We start from the raw sequence: 13,945 nt of genomic DNA, 5'->3' as shown, positions 1-13,945 counted from the left end.
CGCAGATCAGTTATAGTCATATTCATGTCACAGTTCAGGTAATGTCATATTCCTTTCACAGATCAGATAAGTTCATATTCCTATCACAGATCAGATATGGTCATTTTCCTGTCACAGATCAGATAAGGTCATATTCCTGTAACAGATCAGATATAGTCCTATTCCTGTCACAGATCAGATATTGTCAGATTCATGTAAATGGATAAGTTAATGTCATGTTCATGTCACAGATCAGATAAGATCATTATCTTGTCACAGATCAGATATAGACATGTTTCTTTCACAGATGAGATATAGTCATATCCCTAGCACTGATCAGATATAGTCATATTCCTGCAACATATCAGATAAGATCATAGTGATGTCACAGATCAGATAAGGTCATAGAGCTGTCACAGCTCAGATTAAGTCATATTCCTGTCACAGATCAGATAAGGTCATATTCCTGTCACAGTTCAGATACGGACATAGTCTTGTCACAGATCAGCTATAGTCATATCCCTATCACAGATCAGATATAGTCATATTCCTGCCACAGATCAAATAAGATCATAGTGATGTCACAGATCAGATTAAGTCATATTCCTGTCACAGATCAGATATGGTCATATTCCCATAACAGATCAGATATAGTCCTATTCCTGTCACAGTTCAGATATTGTCATATACATGTAAATGGATCAGTTAATGTCTTGTTCATGTCACAGATCAGACAAGTTCATATTCCTGTCACAGATGAGATGTAGTCATACCTATCACCGATCAGATATAGTCATATTCCTGCCACAGATCAAATAAGATTATAGTGATGTCACAGATCAGATAAGGACATACAGCTGTCACAGATCAGATTAAGTCATATTCCTGTCACAGATCAGATAAGGTCATATTCCTGTCATAGATCAGATATTGTCATATACCTGTCACAGATCAAATAGGATCATATTATAGTCACAGATCAGAGAAGATCATATTCCTTTTACAGATCAGATAAGGTCATATTCCTGTCACAGATCAGATAAAATCATATTCCTCTCACAGATCTGATATAGTCATATTCCTGTCACAGATCAGATATAGTCATATTCCTGCCACAGATCAGATAATGTCACATTCCTGTCACAGATCAGATAAGATAATATTCCTGCCACAGATCAGATATAGTCATATTCATGTCACAGATCAGCTATAGTCATATTCGTTTCACAGATCAGATAAGTTAATATTCCTGTCACAGTTCAGATAAGGTCATAGTCGTATCACAGATCAGATAAGGTCATTGTCCTGTCACAGATCACATATATTCATAGTCATGTCACAGATGAGATAGGTTGTATTCCTGTCACAGATCAGACTAGGTCATAGTCCTGTCATAGATCAGATATAGTCATAATCCTGCTATAGATTGGATGAGGACAAATTCCTGTCACAGATCAGATACGGTCAAGGTATTGCCACAGCTCAGATATAGTCATATTCTTGTCACACATCGGAAAAGGTCATATTCCTGTCACAGATCTGATATAGTCATAGTCCTGTCACAGATCAGGTAAAGTCATAGTCTAGTCACAAATCAGATAAGCTCATATTGCTGTCACAGATCAGCTATAGTCATCTTCCAGTCACAGAGCAGATATAGTCATATTCCTGTCAAAGATCAGATAAGGTCATATCCCTTTCACAGATGAGCTAAGTTCATATTCCTGACACAGAACAGATATTGTTATATTGCTGGCAGAGATCAGTTAAGGTCATATTCATGTCACAGATCAGATAAGGTCATATTCCTTTCACAGATCAGAAAAGTTCATATTCCTGTCACAGAATAGATATAGTTATATTCCTGGCACAGATCAGATTACGTGTAATTCATGTCACAGATCAGATAAGGTCATTGTCCTGTCACAGACCAGATAAGGTCATATTCGCGTAACAGATCAGATACAGTCCTATTCCTGTCACAGATCAGATATGGTCATATACCTGTCACAGATCAGATATGATCATCATCTTGTCACAGATCAGATATGGTCATATTCCTGTCACAGATGAGATATAGTCATATCCCTATCACCGATCAGATATAGTCATATTCCTGCCACAGATCAGATAAGATCATAGTGATGTCACAGATCAGATAAGGTCATAGAGCTGTCACAGCTCAGATTAAGTCATATTCCTGTCACAGATCAGATAATATCATATTCCTGTCACAGCTCAGATAAGGTCATATTCCTGTCACAGATCAGATATAGTCAAAATCCTGTCACAGATCAGATATTGTCATATTCCTGTCACAGATCAGATATGGACATAGTCTTGTCACAGATCAGATATAGTCATATACTCATCACAGATCAGATAACGTCATAGTCCCGTAACAGATCAGATATTATCATATTTCTGTCACAGATCAGATAAGGTCATTGTCCTGTCACAGCTCAGATAAGGTCATATTCCTGTCACAGATCAAGATATAGTCAAAATCCAGTCACAGGTCAGATATAGTTATATTCCTGTCACAGATCCGATAAGGTCATATTCCTGTCACAGATCAGATAAGTTCATATTCCTGTCACAGATCAGATAAGGTCATATTCCTTTCACAGATCAGCTAAGTTCTTATTCCTGACACAGGACAGATATAGTTATATTCCTGGCACAGATCAGATAAGGTCTTATTCATGTCACAGATCAGATAAAGTCATATTTCTATCAGAGATCAGATAAGGTCATATTCCTATCACAAATCAGATAAGATCATAGTCTTGGCACATATCCGATAAGGTCATATTCCTGTCACAGATCTGATAAAGTCATAGTCCTGTCACAGATCAGGTAAGGTCATAATCTAGTCACAAATCAGATAAGCTCATATTGCTGTCACAGATCGGCTATAGTCATCTTCCTGTCACAGAGCAGATATAGTCATTTTTCTGCCCTCGCAGCGCGTTCCTATGCAGAGCTAGACAGATAGCTAACAACTTGATATCTTCGCATAAAAATCACAAGGCTTGACTTTTCTTGTAAAGCTTTACTGAAAGATTCTTAATGTAAAACTGAAATACAGCACAGAAATGGAAGCGCACATTACTATACAAGCGCATAACTGATATGCATACACAAATTTAGGTACGCCTGAGCAACACAGTACATTTGGCATGTAAATTACCAAACACGTGGAAACACAGCTTACTGTGAATATACATTTAGCAAACTGGAAGGCATTCTCTTTAAATTAGCCCTGTACATAGTGCATCAAAATACAGCTACTAGTTAACCAGCTAGACAGAGAGCGAGCACTTCACGGCTAGCTGTGTAAGTTTGCTTACAGAGAAAAGTTACAAACTAAACATTTTCTGCAACATACAGTATACACTAATCATCTATAACATTCTCAAGTACTTACAGACAAATAATATCCAAGACTCAGGCATGGGAACAATACAACTTCCCAGAGCATGTGCTGCTGTAGGTCTGTAGTTTACTTTACTGCACTTACTGTGCTTTACAGCACTTTACTGCACTTTTACTGCAGTTGCTAGGTACCAATTAGCCACTAGGTGGCAGCACACAATGGGAATCGACCCAACTTACTCAGACCCCTGAATTAACTGGAAAACTAACATAAATTGCTACAGAGAGACAGCACACTCCCCGCTTGGTACAATTCCATTGTACCACTACAGATACAAAATAAACCTAAAGAAAACGTCCTTTGGCTGCAAACATACTCAGAATCCGTTCTCTAGGTTTCTTCAGAAAGGAGGACTACGATCTCGGAGACTGGCCTCAGAAACACTTTGACAGTCCCCTCCTTGACAATCTTCACCTCCACCTTGCGGACCCTCTTGTCCCTGCTCGGCAGAGTTTTGACAACCAGTCCCACTGGCCATTCATTTCTGTGTGCTTGGCTGTCTTTCAGCAAGACAACATCTCTCACTTTGACATTTGGCTTGTCTTCTGTCCATTTCCTACGGCTCTGTAGGGTGGACAAATACTTTCCTCTCCATCTCTTCCAAAAAGTGTCTGCAAGACACTGGACTTGCTTCCACTGCTTCCTGTGCAGCTCAGCCATGTCAAAGTTTCCAGAGGGGGCTGAAATAGCACTCATCTTTTGAGTCAGGAGCATCGTTGGGGTGAGGACTGCAGGCATGTCTGGGTCGGTGGACACCGGCACCAGGGGTCTTGCATTCATGATCGCCATGACTTCAGCCATGAGAGTGCTTAAGACATCGTGTGTGAGATGAGTAGGTCCCGTCCGAAGCAGCATAGCATTCAGAATACGCCTGGCAACGCCGATGAGCCTCTCCCATGAACCACCCATGTGGGATGAATGCGGGGGGTTAAAAACCCACGTGCATCCTTTCTTTTGGAGGTAGCTTCCTACCGCTGCATCGTCCGTGTGGATGTCCAACTCCTTACAGGCACCCACGAAGTTAGTCCCTCTGTCAGAGCGGAGAAGTTTGGCTGGACCACGGATTGAGAAAAACCTCCTCAGTGCATTGATAAAGCTGTCTGTTGACATGGATTCGATCAGCTCAATGTGCACAGCTCTGGTAGACATGCACGTAAAGAGCACCGCCCAGCACTTGCTGCCTGCACTACCTCCTCTTGTGCGATGCATCATGATGTTCCATGGCCCAAAGACGTCAAGGCCCACGCTGGTGAATGGAGGCTCTGGAGTGAGTCTGTCAGCGGGCAAGTCTGCCATCTTTTGGTCCTCTAACCTCCCTCGTAGCTTGCGGCAGGTAACACACTTGTGGATAACGGAAGAAACCAGACGCTTGCTCCCGATTATCCAGTATCCGGCTGCTCGGATAGCTCCTTCTGTTATGTGTCATCCTTGGTGAGCCACTTGCTCATGATAGTATCTCACGAGTAGTGTGGTAATGTGATGGGTGCGCGGGATGATCAGAGGGTGCTTTTCTTCTCTTGACAAGTCTGCGGATGATATGCGCCCTCCGACCCGGAGCAAACCATCTTCATCTGTAACTGGGTTGAGCTTTTTAAGTGGGCTTTGCTTGGGGAATGTCTGTCCCTCTTCAAGACATTTGAATTCCTCCTTGAAGACATCATGCTGGACAGAGTGAATGATCACACCTTTGGCTTGTGAAAGCTCACTTGTGCTGGATACTTCTTTAGAACATTTCCATCCTTTGCGTTCTATGTTGTCCGAATTCCCCTTGAAGGATGCTGCTACATGAATGAGTCGGGCTGTGGTTCGGCAGAGTGTTCTCCAGCTTGAGAATCGCTCGAAGCGTTGTGAGCCCAACTGAGATTCTGAGGCTTTGGTGACCAGGGTCGTAACTTCAGACCGAATCTCAGTATCAGCTTCAGGCTCCACAAGGGTGAAGGGATTGGACTCAGGAGTCTCCTCTGTGTTGACATTAGACAGGAAAGAGGGGCCCGAGAACCAACTGCTTTGCTGTAGGTGTGCTGCTGGTATAGACCTGGTAGCATGGTCTGCAGGGTTCAGGTCTGTGGAGACATAGCACCACTGGTCAGGGTGAGTGGATCATCTGATACGAGTCACCCGGTTGGAAACATACACATAAAACCTTCTTGTGGAGTTGTGGATGTAACCAAGTACAATCTTGCTGTCCGTGAAGAACTTGACAGCGCCCACATCGATGTCAATCTCGTCTCTGATCAACTCGTACAGTTGAACAGCCAACACAGCTGCACAAAGCTCGAGACGTGGAATGGTGTGGGCAGGCCGAGGGGCCAACTTGGACTTCCCCATAACAAATCCCACATGGTATTTCCCATCGGTGTCAGCTGCTCTCAAGTAGGCCACAGCTCCTATTGCTACTGTGGAAGCGCCTGAGAAGATGCACAGCTCTCTTCTCTGTGTTGAAGACAGCGAGCCTGGAATGTAGCACCTCTCTATGTGCAGGTCTTCGAGAGCCTTCAAGGACTCCTTCCATAGGTTCCATTTTGCTTCTTTTTCTGGGAGGAGTGGAGCATCCCACTCACTCTGATCCGATGAGAGTTCCCATACTAATGCTTTTCCTTGCATTGTTATGGGAGCTACGAACCCCAAAGGGTCGTACAAACTGTTGACTGTGGACAGGATGCCTCTGTGTGTGAATGGCCTTTCTTCACGGGACACCAGGAATGTGAAGCTGTCTGTTTCCAGGTTCCAGGAGAGCCCCAGGCTCCGTTGAAGGGGGAGAGGATCCACTCCAAGGTGCAAATCCTTCAGATCCTTGGCACGGCCCTCTGCAGGGAAGGCTTCCATCACCTGTCCACTGTTCGATGCTACCTTGTGTAGTCTCAGGTTGGACTCTGCCAACATCGCTCTTGTTCTTGTCAGGAGATCTATTGCTTCTTCAGGTGTGGTAACCGTGGTAAGACCATCGTCAACATAGAACTGTCTCAACAAAATGCTTCGCATCGGAGCCATATTCTTGCTCACCTTTCTGAGCGGCTCGCCTCAAGCAGTAGATAGCCACAGCAGGTGAAGGGCTGTTTCCAAACACGTGGACCTTCATCCTGTACTCCACCACATTCTTGTTGATGTCGTTGTCCTCATGCCACAGATAGCGGAGATAGTCCCTGTGGTCTTCTCGGACGACGAAGCAATAAAACATTTGCTGCACATCTGCTGTCAGGGCTACAGGTTCTTTCCTGAACCGCAGAAGAACTCCCAACAAGGTGTTGTTCAAGTCTGGGCCGCTGAGGAGTACATTGTTCAGAGACACTCCTTTACATTCAGCACTTGAATCAAACACAACTCATAACTGGTCTGGCTTTTGTGGGTGATACACACCGAATGTTGGCAGGTACCAGTGTTCTTTACCTTCTTCCAGAGGTGGAGCAGGCTCGGCTTGGTCATTGTCCAGCATCTTCTGCATGAACTCTATGTAATGGCCCTTCATTTCTAGCCTTTTCTCCAGTGTTCTCCTGAGTGAGCAGAGGCGCTTCATAGCTTGTTCCCTGTTACTTGGAAGACGGCGTCTGGGAGAGTGAAATGGTAAGGGTGCCACCCAGCTGTGTCCATCGTCCTGGTAAACCTCCTCATCCATGATGGTTAGGAAAGCTTTGTCGTCCCTGGATAGTGCTGGCTTGTCATCATCCTTGGACCTTTCAAACACTGAGCATCCTAGGCTGTCTGTGCTCACAGTGAGGCCTGCCTCTTCCTCACAGGCAGAGGAGGTTGACCTATGATGCTGCATCATGCCATCGTAGTCTTCCTTTACCTGGATCCTGTTTGGGCATGGGCTGAGAAAGGATGTGCGACCGTTGTGCAACACGTTTGCTTTATAGACGTTGACACCCGCTGGTTTGTGGACTGTTCCCAGGCAAACTCCACCCACGAGGACCCATCCCAGGTCAAGCCGCTGCGCATAAGGAGCATTGTGGGGCCCGTTGATTTGCTCACGCACCTTGTGCACCCTTAAGATGTCTCTTCCCAAGAGCAGGAGGATTGGAGCGTCCGGGTCCACAGCTGGAATCTTGTTGGCAACTGGCTGTAGGTGGGGCTGATGGCGTGCGACCTCTGGGGAGGGAATTTCCGTCCTATCGTCTGGCATCATGTCACACTCAATTAAGGTGGGGAGGGGAAGCTGTAGTTTCCCATCCATGGACTCGATCATGAAGTTCCCAACTCTCCTACCCGTAGTCTCTGTTGTCCCTGCACAGGTTTTTAGCGTGTACAGAGTTGCGCTGGCCTTGACTTCAAAGAGATTGAAGAATTCTGTCTTCGCTAGAGACTTGTTACTTTGCTCATTAAGCACTGCGTACATTTTGATTGCCTTCTCCTTTCTCCCTGCAGGATATGCTTTAACCAAGCAGATTTTGGAGCATGAGCGTGGGCTGCTTGCATTTCCACAAACCTCTGTACACTTGGAGGTGACTGAAGAAGATGTGCTTTCGCTTTGCTCCCCGCTATCCTCTTTGTCAACCGCAGCACTCTCGGTGGTTGAAGGAGGAGGACCTGGATGCAGGGCTGCGATGTGTTTTTCACTGTTGCACTCGAAGCACTTGATTGTCGCCTTGCAGTCTTTTGCCATGTGCATAGTCGACCCAGAACACCTGAAGCAGATGCGATTCTCTTTCAGGTATGATTTGCGCTCATCAATAGGCTTGTCTCTAAAGCTTCGACACTTTTTGAGTGGGTGGGGCTTCTTGTGTATTGGACACTGACGATCTGGGTCATCCACTTTATTCCCAGCAGAACTGGATTGGTTGACTGAGGGTTCAGCTGGAACATCTGTTTTGTGCATGCTCACAGAGGCTTTATTGCTGTACTTTGTGGGTTTCTCTGTTCTCGAAGGAGCGTAACTGCTGGAGGTGGAGAAAGTGAAACTTGGATCATTCCTCACCTTTGCCTGTTGTTGGACGAACCTGGAGAAGAGAGAGAAGGGGGGAAATGCCACTCCATTGTCCTCCTTGTACTTGGATCCCTTAGCTATCCATTTCTCTTGAAGGTTGTAGGGGAGCTTTTCCACTATTGGGTTTACCCCACGAGCTGTATCCAAATACGAGAGGCCGGTCAGGTAACCTTCTCCCTTGGCACACTCCAGTTCGAGGAGAATGTGGCCCAGTTCTCGGAGCTCGACATTATCTTTGTTGGTTAGCTTCGGAAAGTCCTCAATCTTCTTGAGCAGTGCGTGTTCAATGACTTCTGGTGTCCCATAACAGTCTTCGAGACGTTGCCAAACCAGGTTGAGGCCTGCTGTGGGACTGCGGACGTGCGCTGAGCGAATTCTCTTCGCCTGTTCTGACGACTCAGCTCCGAGCCACTTTGTCATCAAGTCTAGTTCTTCTCTGGCTGACAGATTCAGGTCCTTGGTGGTACTCAGGAAGGACGCTTTCCATGACCAATAATTTTCAGGATGGTCATCAAATTCTAGAAGGCCTGAACTTAACAATTCTCAGCGGATAAGGTACCTAGCGAGGTCTTGTGCACCTTGTGGCTCGGGTGAGGACTGCTTGGCTGGATTGGCCGAGTGCTGTGGAGGTCTCTGCAGGTAAGTCTTACTTGTTTCTTCTCCTTTAAGCTCAGTGTCTCCAAAAACAGGCTGTTTGCTACTGTGGTGAGTAGCTGGTTCTGCGTCGAGATAGCTGGATGTTTCCTTGGAGAACAATTTGGAGTGTTGTTGGACATACTCACTTGTACGTTGCACTGGACTGAGGGGCTGTTCTAGAACATATGCTTCATGGCTGGGCTTGCCGCCTTCGTTCTCCTCACCTTCATAAGCTGCGGCTTCAGCTTTAGCGGCAGCGGCAGCTCTCTGGCTTTGGAGAATGTGGAGGTCAGCTCTCTGCTTCATCACACTAGCTTTGTTTTCAGCGAAGGACAATTGAGCCTGGGCAGCTTTTGCCTTGGCATGTGCTTTGGCGGCTGCAGAAGCTGTCGATGACGACGGTCTGCTGGACCGCCGAGATGATCTAAAGGATGCTTGAGAGGACTGTGACTTGGCATCATTTGCTCGGAGAGGGTCATGCTTCTCGATTGGCTGGTCGACGTCCTCTATGGTATATTGTCTTCCTGAGCGTAGACTCATGGTAGCTGAGTGGTATCTTCTTGTGCTTGAGCCCGCTGTGCTGTTGTCTTTTTACTTTTCTGCCCTTGCAGCGCGTTCCTATGCAGAGCTAGACAGATAGCTAACAACTTGATATCTTCCCATAAAAATCACAAGGCTTGACTTTTCTTGTAAAGATTTACTGAAAGATTCTTATTGTAAAACTGAAATACAACACAGAAATGGAAGCACACATTAGTATACAAGCGCATAACTGATATGCATACACAAATTTGGGTACGCCTGAGCAACACAGTACATTTGGCATGTAAATTACTAAACACGTGGAAACACAGCTTACTGTGAATATACATTTAGCAAACTGGAAGGCATTCTCTTTAAATTAGCCCTGTACATAGTGCATCAAAATACAGCTACTAGTTAACCAGCTAGACAGAGAGCGAGCACTTCACGGCTAGCTGTGTAAGTTTGCTTACAGAGAAAAGTTACAAACTAAACATTTTCTGCAACATACAGTGTACACTAATCATCTATAACATTTTCAAGTACTTACAGGCAAATAATATCCAAGACTCAGGCATGGGAACAATACAACTTCCCAGAGCATGTGCTGCTGTAGGTCTGTAGTTTACTTTACTGCACTTACTGTGCTTTACAGCACTTTACTGCACTTTACTGCACTTTTACTGCAGTTGCTAGGTACCAAATAGCCACTAGGTGGCAGCACACAATGGGAATCGACCCAACTTACTCAGACCCCTGAATTAACTGGAAAACTAACATAAATTGCTACAGAGAGACAGCACAGTCATATTCCTCTCAAAGATCAGATAAGATCATATTCCTGTCACAGATCAGAAAATATCATATTCCTGTCACAGATGAGATATAGTCATATCCCTATCACCGATCAGATATAGTCATATTCCTGCCACAGATCAAATAAGATCATAGTGATGTCACAGATCAGATAAGGTCATATTCCTGTCACAGATCAGATAAGGTCATATTCCCGTAACAGATCAGATATAGTCCTATTCCTGTCACAGATCAGATAAGGTCATATTCCTGTCACAGATCAGATAAGGTCATATTCCCGTAACAGATCAGATATAGTCCTATTCCTGTCACAGATCAGATAAGGTCATATACCTGTCACAGATCAGATAAGATCATCGTCTTGTCACAGTTCAGTTATGGTCATATTCCTGTCACAGATGAGATATAGTCATATCCCTATCACCGATCAGATATAATCATATCCCTACCACAGATCAGATAAGATCATAGTAATGTCACAGATCAGATAAGGTCATAGAGCTGTCACAGCTCAGATTAAGTCATATTCCTGTCACAGATCAGATAAGGTCATATTCCTGTCACAGTTCAGACACGGACATAGTCTTGTCACAGATCAGATATAGTCATATCCCTATCACTGATCAGATATAGTCATATTCCTGCTGCAGGTCAAATAAGATCAGTGATGTCACAGATCAGATAAGGTCATAGACATGTCACAGATCAGATTAAGTCATATTCCTGTCACAGATCAGTTAAGGTCATATTCCTGTCATAGATCAGATATAGTCATAATTCTTGTCACAATCAGATAAGGTCAAAGTCCTGTAACAGCTCAGATAAGGTCATTTTCCTGTCACAGATCAGATAAGGTCATATTCCTGTCACAGATCAGATAAGATCATATTCCTGCCACAGATCAGATAAGGTCATTGAGATATCACAGATGAGATAAGCTCATGGAGCTGTCACAGATCCGATAAGGTAATATTTTTGTCACAGATCAGATATAGTCAAAATCCTGTCACAGATCAGATAAGATCATATTATAGTCACAGATAAGATAAGATCATATTCCTGTCACAGATCAGGTAAGGTCATATTCCTGTCACAGATCAGATATGGACATAGTCTTGCCACAGATCAAATATAGTCATATACTTGTCACAGATCAGATAAGGTCATAGTCCCGTAACAGATCAGATATTGTCATATTCCTGTCACAGATCAGATATGGTCAAAATCCAGTCATAGATCAGATATTGTCATATTCCTGTCACAGATCAGATATGGTCATATTCCTGTCACAGATCCGATAAGATCATATTCCTGTCACAGATCAGATAGGGTCATTGTCCTGTCAGAGATCTTTTAAGATCATATTCCTGTCACAGATCATATATATTCATAGACCTATCACAGATCAGATATAGTCATATCCCTATCACAGATCAGATATAGTTTTATTTCTGGCACAGATCAGAAAAGGTCATATTCCTGTCACAGATACGATAAGATCATATTCCTGTACAGATCAGATAAGGTCATATTCCTGTCACAGATAAGATAAGATCATATTCCTGTCGCAGATCAGATTAGTTCATCATCCTGTCACAGATCAGATAAGATCATAGAGATGTCACAGATCAGATAAGGACATAGACTTATCACAGATCAGATATAGTTATAGTCCTGTCACTGATCAGCTAAGGTCATATTTGTTTCACAGATCACATAATGTCATATTCCAGTCACAGATCAGATAAGGTCATAGTCCCGTAACAGATCAGATATAGTCAAAACCCTGTCACAGATCAGATATTGCCATACTCCTGTCACAGACCAGATAAGGTCATATTCCTGTCACAGATCAGATATGGTCATATTCCTGTCACAGATCAGATATGATCATATTCCTGTCTAAGATCAGATAAGATCATTATAGTTATCTGGAATGTAATGTTTAAATTATCCACCAGATGGAGCCAAAGATTGTGGGCTAGATTTTCAGTCGCTTGCGCCAGCAGTTAACGCCTTAAGAGAAGTGATTTCCGGGCGCTATGCGTGTAGCGCCCGGGCGCAGTGCAGTTTGCGCCCCGCCCCAAATTAAGTTTCCCGTTAGCGCCGGCGCAAAGTTTAGCGCCCGCCCGGATGCGCGCGCAGAAAATAACGTCACATCCTCGTGCAACGCCCTTTGGCCGCCCCGATTCCAAACTTCAGTCGGACCGCCCCATTGTGCGGCGGGCGGCCGGAGCGTTTGGAAAAAGGAACGCAACACAACCAGCGCTAATTAAAGGGAACGTCCTCTCCAGTATAAAGGCCAGCCTTTTTTCAGAAAACAGTCTTGTGCAACGCATTTCTGGAGACACAACAAGGAGGATAGCTAACTGGTTTCAAGCAGCAAGAGCCAGGTATTTTTGGACTCAGGCCATAGCGCTGCAAGTGGCCATTTGGAAATTAGACTGTTTGCCAGGATTTGATGGGGGCTGCATGGGGTGCCAACGCGGAGCTGCAGCGCCATGTCTGTAGGGCTCGCAGACGCATTGTGAGAGGGGCAGCCCTGGCTAGAGGCAGAGGGGGCTACAGGCGTCGGCCACGTAGGCCTTACCCAGTCAGGCTATACCGCCAGCAGCGCTCCTACCTAAACATGAGTGCCGCGCGATGTGTTAAAAGGCTCCGATTCCGAAAGGAGGTGATTGCAGAGATCTGCCACCTGCTTCGCCGAGATCTGCGGCCAAAGCTCAGGTGCAGGACATCTCTGTCGGTGGAAGTGAAGGTGACGGTGGCATTGAACTTCTATGCCACCGGCTCCTTCCAATACGCTGCTGGGGACATAGCAAACATCTCCCAGTATGGCGCGCATCGCTGCATCCGCCACGTGACCGAAGCACTGTTCAGAAGGAGAAGCCAATTCATCTCCTTCCCCATGGCCCTCGAGAGCCAGCATCAGCGCGCATTGGGATTTGCCAGACTCGGGGAATTCCCCTTGGTGCAGGGCGCCATTGACTGTACGCATGTGGCTTTGCGGGCCCCTCTGGAGCATGGCGAGCAGTATCGCAACAGGAAGGGCTACCATTCTCTGAATGTGCAGCTGGTATGTGACCACAAGCAGCGCATCATGGCAGTCAATGCCAGCTTCCCAGGCAGCAGCCACGATGCCTTTATCTTGCGGCAGAGTACTGTGCATGACATGTTCCAGGCACAGCCTCCCCCAAGAGGATGGCTCATCGGGGACAAAGGCTATCCTTTGTGCACCTGGCTCATGACCCCGCTCCGCGCGCCCAGGACCGCTGCTGAAGAGGCCTACAATGAGAGCCATCAAACCACCCGCAACATCATCGAGCTAACTATTGGGGTCCTCAAGCAGCGGTTCCGCTGCCTTGATCGCTCCGGAGGAGCTCTCCAGTATTCGCCGGACCGGGTCTCCCAATTTGTGGTGGTTTGCTGCATGCTACACAACCTGGCTATCCGCAGGACTCAGGCACTGCCACCTGACGTTGGACCAGCACCTCAGGAGGAGGAGCAGGAGGAGCATGAGGAGGAGGAGGAGGAGTACGTTCCCAGGAGGGAGCGACCAGGGCCAAGGGCCGCACGATGCCACCTTATTACATGGTACTTCTAAGCCCCCTGTCAGGGAATGGCCAGGGGCC

Source organism: Somniosus microcephalus, chromosome 2 (genome assembly GCF_052327205.1).
Source record: "Somniosus microcephalus isolate GS21.2 chromosome 2, FLI_Smic_1.0, whole genome shotgun sequence".
NCBI classification, from domain to species: domain Eukaryota; kingdom Metazoa; phylum Chordata; class Chondrichthyes; order Squaliformes; family Somniosidae; genus Somniosus; species Somniosus microcephalus.
The sequence above is the reverse complement of the archived record's forward strand: the minus strand, read 5'-3'. Positions refer to the sequence as shown.